Below are 5,000 nucleotides of genomic sequence, written 5' to 3' on the forward strand. Positions count from 1 at the left end.
TTGGTGCACTATATAAAGTCAAAGTGAGTCTGATTAACAGCTGTTGCATTTTCACCATTTAGATAAGAATCTTTGTGTCACTCAAAATGTGGAAAAAATTGCATATACTGTAGCCATAATTTGTAGCACAGATTGTTGGATGAAATACAAACTAACCTTGCTTACTTATTTCAAAGCGAGGGCACATATTTCAGCCTTGTGGGAAAAACGGACAAAGAGTTGACAAAATGCTTACAGCACCTGGTATTCCCAGGCGGTCTCCCATCCAAGTACTAACCAGGCCCGACCCTGCTTAGCTTCTGAGATCAGACGAGATCAGGCGTACTCAGGACAGTGTGGCCGTAAGCGAGAAACTATCTCTTGGTGCACTATATAAAGTCAAAGTGAGTCTGATTAACAGCTGTTGCATTTTCACCATTTAGATAAGAATCTTTGTGTCACTCAAAATGTGGAAAAAATTGCATATACTGTAGCCATAATTTGTAGCACAGATTGTTGGATGAAATACAAACTAACCTTGCTTACTTATTTCAAAGCGAGGGCACATATTTCAGCCTTGTGGGAAAAAACGGACAAAGAGTTGACAAAATGCTTACAGCACCTGGTATTCCCAGGCGGTCTCCCATCCAAGTACTAACCAGGCCCGACCCTGCTTAGCTTCTGAGATCAGACGAGATCAGGCGTACTCAGGACAGTGTGGCCGTAAGCGAGAAACTATCTCTTGGTGCACTATATAAAGTCAAAGTGAGTCTGATTAACAGCTGTTGCATTTTCACCATTTAGATAAGAATCTTTGTGTCACTCAAAATTGCATATACTGTAGCCATAATTTGTAGCACAGATTGTTGGATGAAATACAAACTAACCTTGCTTACTTATTTCAAAGCGAGGGCACATATTTCAGCCTTGTGGGAAAAAACGGACAAAGAGTTGACAAAATGCTTACAGCACCTGGTATTCCCAGGCGGTCTCCCATCCAAGTACTAACCAGGCCCGACCCTGCTTAGCTTCCGAGATCAGACGAGATCAGGCGTACTCAGGACAGTGTGGCCGTAAGCGAGAAACTATCTCTTGGTGCACTATATAAAGTCAAAGTGAGTCTGATTAACAGCTGTTGCATTTTCACCATTTAGATAAGAATCTTTGTGTCACTCAAAATGTGGAAAAAATTGCATATACTGTAGCCATAATTTGTAGCACAGATTGTTGGATGAAATACAAACTAACCTTGCTTACTTATTTCAAAGCGAGGGCACATATTTCAGCCTTGTGGGAAAAAAAAAAACGGACAAAGAGTTGACAAAATGCTTACAGCACCTGGTATTCCCAGGCGGTCTCCCATCCAAGTACTAACCAGGCCCGACCCTGCTTAGCTTCTGAGATCAGACGAGATCAGGCGTACTCAGGACAGTGTGGCCGTAAGCGAGAAACTATCTCTTGGTGCACTATATAAAGTCAAAGTGAGTCTGATTAACAGCTGTTGCATTTTCACCATTTAGATAAGAATCTTTGTGTCACTCAAAATGTGGAAAAAATTGCATATACTGTAGCCATAATTTGTAGCACAGATTGTTGGATGAAATACAAACTAACCTTGCTTACTTATTTCAAAGCGAGGGCACATATTTCAGCCTTGTGGGAAAAAACGGACAAAGAGTTGACAAAATGCTTACAGCACCTGGTATTCCCAGGCGGTCTCCCATCCAAGTACTAACCAGGCCCGACCCTGCTTAGCTTCCGAGATCAGACGAGATCAGGCGTACTCAGGACAGTGTGGCCGTAAGCGAGAAACTATCTCTTGGTGCACTATATAAAGTCAAAGTGAGTCTGATTAACAGCTGTTGCATTTTCACCATTTAGATAAGAATCTTTGTGTCACTCAAAATGTGGAAAAAATTGCATATACTGTAGCCATAATTTGTAGCACAGATTGTTGGATGAAATACAAACTAACCTTGCTTACTTATTTCAAAGCGAGGGCACATATTTCAGCCTTGTGGGAAAAAAAACGGACAAAGAGTTGACAAAATGCTTACAGCACCTGGTATTCCCAGGCGGTCTCCCATCCAAGTACTAACCAGGCCCGACCCTGCTTAGCTTCCGAGATCAGACGAGATCAGGCGTACTCAGGACAGTGTGGCCGTAAGCGAGAAACTATCTCTTGGTGCACTATATAAAGTCAAAGTGAGTCTGATTAACAGCTGTTGCATTTTCACCATTTAGATAAGAATCTTTGTGTCACTCAAAATGTGGAAAAAATGCATATACTGTAGCCATAATTTGTAGCACAGATTGTTGGATGAAATACAAACTAACCTTGCTTACTTATTTCAAAGCGAGGGCACATATTTCAGCCTTGTGGGAAAAACGGACAAAGAGTTGACAAAATGCTTACAGCACCTGGTATTCCCAGGCGGTCTCCCATCCAAGTACTAACCAGGCCCGACCCTGCTTAGCTTCTGAGATCAGACGAGATCAGGCGTACTCAGGACAGTGTGGCCGTAAGCGAGAAACTATCTCTTGGTGCACTATATAAAGTCAAAGTGAGTCTGATTAACAGCTGTTGCATTTTCACCATTTAGATAAGAATCTTTGTGTCACTCAAAATGTGGAAAAAATTGCATATACTGTAGCCATAATTTGTAGCACAGATTGTTGGATGAAATACAAACTAACCTTGCTTACTTATTTCAAAGCGAGGGCACATATTTCAGCCTTGTGGGAAAAACGGACAAAGAGTTGACAAAATGCTTACAGCACCTGGTATTCCCAGGCGGTCTCCCATCCAAGTACTAACCAGGCCCGACCCTGCTTAGCTTCTGAGATCAGACGAGATCAGGCGTACTCAGGACAGTGTGGCCGTAAGCGAGAAACTATCTCTTGGTGCACTATATAAAGTCAAAGTGAGTCTGATTAACAGCTGTTGCATTTTCACCATTTAGATAAGAATCTTTGTGTCACTCAAAATGTGGAAAAATTGCATATACTGTAGCCATAATTTGTAGCACAGATTGTTGGATGAAATACAAACTAACCTTGCTTACTTATTTCAAAGCGAGGGCACATATTTCAGCCTTGTGGGAAAAAAAACGGACAAAGAGTTGACAAAATGCTTACAGCACCTGGTATTCCCAGGCGGTCTCCCATCCAAGTACTAACCAGGCCCGACCCTGCTTAGCTTCCGAGATCAGACGAGATCAGGCGTACTCAGGACAGTGTGGCCGTAAGCGAGAAACTATCTCTTGGTGCACTATATAAAGTCAAAGTGAGTCTGATTAACAGCTGTTGCATTTTCACCATTTAGATAAGAATCTTTGTGTCACTCAAAATTGCATATACTGTAGCCATAATTTGTAGCACAGATTGTTGGATGAAATACAAACTAACCTTGCTTACTTATTTCAAAGCGAGGGCACATATTTCAGCCTTGTGGGAAAAAACGGACAAAGAGTTGACAAAATGCTTACAGCACCTGGTATTCCCAGGCGGTCTCCCATCCAAGTACTAACCAGGCCCGACCCTGCTTAGCTTCTGAGATCAGACGAGATCAGGCGTACTTTTTTTTTTTTTTTTTTTTTATTATCAAAAAATCTTATTTACAGTATATACAAATTTAATATACACATATCATTTTAATCAACATAGTACATAAACCATTTTAATCAACATTATACACAAAACCATTTTAATCAACACAAAACACACACCATGTTTTATCAACACAATGCTATAACATTGGCAGACACACAAGTCACCCCCTGTCAAAACAATCAAAAAACCAAAATAAATGAATAAACCAATACTAGATTATACAACCATTTACATACAATACTTTGTTAAACAAAAAACCCATACGAGTCGAGGGTTCCAAATCACCTCCTTGTCAAGTAGAACCTAAAGACAGTCTCAAAAACAAATCCTTCAAAATATTTACTGATATCTCTTAAACATTTACACATCAAACCCCATGCACCAAAACCACCATCCTCCCCCACAGTAATCAATCCACAATCCTTCATAAACACCCTCTCTAAATCCTCATGCTTAGACCTATACATCCCCATTCTACCCAGAGTATCTGCACATAATTTAAATTAGTCATAACTACGTTTTACCAACCTAGCTACCCCACATGCCCACACAGCACCTCTACTCACGTACATTTGTCCATTCCACAAACACATCCGCAGAGAAGGCCTCCACCAGCTCCAGCCTCCTTCCGCCGCAATGTCCACCGGCATCTATAGTCCCAAACCCCACCACCTTGAACACAAAAAGGAGGGGATGAACCTAGTCTAACATGTTCAATCAACCATCTTCTTTTTCTTCTTCATCATCTTGTTCTGTTTATACTCAAGCCTCCACTTCCATAGGTTCTCCTTCTCTTCCGCCGTCAGCCAGTCTTCAAACTCTTTACGTTTGTGAGAGGCCTCCTTTGCAGCATCCTCCTCCCTAGAGGAGCTCCCCTCTCCACGGGGATCGCCCTTCAACTCCCCATCGTCTCGTCTTGAGCTTATCCTTCCGTCCTTGGGTGTCTCCCTTCCTTCAGTACAAGGATCCGTCTCCCCTTCATCCTCCGACTGATTCTGTTCTTCGCCCTCCTTCTCTCCCTGGGGCTGCTCACTCATACCGATCTCCTCTCCAGCTTCCTCCACCTCATTCTCCTCCACGTCACTTTTTTCGCTGAAACAATGTGATGACAATTCCTGAGCATCTTCCCCGTGTGGACAGGAGCACTGCGCTACACCCCTCCCGCATCCAACACAACCTCGCTCTCTCCTCCCATTGCACTCTCGTGCGTAATGCCCCTGCTCACCACACTTATGACATGCAAAATCAGGGCACTCTCGTAGCACGTGCCCTGGCTGGATACACAGCCTACAAACCTTGACCTGCCGATCGTGAATTACTCTGAAGTACTCAGCCCCTTCCAATGTTTCAAATTTGGCCGAATATGGCAACGAGCGCACTGTGTCTGTGAACCTCACTTTACAGAAGCG

At 42.7% G+C, this 5,000-nt stretch overlaps 9 non-coding genes across 9 annotated transcripts; all 9 read right to left on the reverse strand.

Annotated features, from left to right (window-relative positions):
- Positions 1-228: 228 nt before the first annotated feature.
- LOC135569896 (5S ribosomal RNA) lies at positions 229-347 on the reverse strand. The gene has a single exon (XR_010463318.1). It is a non-coding gene; the product is annotated as a 5S ribosomal RNA (ribosomal RNA).
- Positions 348-589: 242 nt separating this feature from the next.
- LOC135569897 (5S ribosomal RNA) lies at positions 590-708 on the reverse strand. Its single transcript, XR_010463319.1, has one exon. It is a non-coding gene; the product is annotated as a 5S ribosomal RNA (ribosomal RNA).
- A 231-nt stretch (positions 709-939) lies between these two features.
- LOC135569917 (5S ribosomal RNA) lies at positions 940-1,058 on the reverse strand. Its single transcript, XR_010463339.1, has one exon. It is a non-coding gene; the product is annotated as a 5S ribosomal RNA (ribosomal RNA).
- A 247-nt stretch (positions 1,059-1,305) lies between these two features.
- On the reverse strand, positions 1,306-1,424 carry LOC135569898 (5S ribosomal RNA). Its single transcript, XR_010463320.1, has one exon. It is a non-coding gene; the product is annotated as a 5S ribosomal RNA (ribosomal RNA).
- Positions 1,425-1,666: 242 nt separating this feature from the next.
- LOC135569918 (5S ribosomal RNA) lies at positions 1,667-1,785 on the reverse strand. Its single transcript, XR_010463340.1, has one exon. It is a non-coding gene; the product is annotated as a 5S ribosomal RNA (ribosomal RNA).
- A 244-nt stretch (positions 1,786-2,029) lies between these two features.
- LOC135569919 (5S ribosomal RNA) lies at positions 2,030-2,148 on the reverse strand. Its single transcript, XR_010463341.1, has one exon. It is a non-coding gene; the product is annotated as a 5S ribosomal RNA (ribosomal RNA).
- Positions 2,149-2,388: 240 nt separating this feature from the next.
- LOC135569899 (5S ribosomal RNA) lies at positions 2,389-2,507 on the reverse strand. The gene has a single exon (XR_010463321.1). It is a non-coding gene; the product is annotated as a 5S ribosomal RNA (ribosomal RNA).
- A 241-nt stretch (positions 2,508-2,748) lies between these two features.
- Positions 2,749-2,867, reverse strand: LOC135569900 (5S ribosomal RNA). The gene has a single exon (XR_010463322.1). It is a non-coding gene; the product is annotated as a 5S ribosomal RNA (ribosomal RNA).
- Positions 2,868-3,110: 243 nt separating this feature from the next.
- Positions 3,111-3,229, reverse strand: LOC135569920 (5S ribosomal RNA). Its single transcript, XR_010463342.1, has one exon. It is a non-coding gene; the product is annotated as a 5S ribosomal RNA (ribosomal RNA).
- Positions 3,230-5,000: the final 1,771 nt, after the last annotated feature.

Source organism: Oncorhynchus nerka, unplaced genomic scaffold (assembly GCF_034236695.1).
Source record: "Oncorhynchus nerka isolate Pitt River unplaced genomic scaffold, Oner_Uvic_2.0 unplaced_scaffold_1153, whole genome shotgun sequence".
In the NCBI taxonomy this organism is placed as follows: domain Eukaryota; kingdom Metazoa; phylum Chordata; class Actinopteri; order Salmoniformes; family Salmonidae; genus Oncorhynchus; species Oncorhynchus nerka.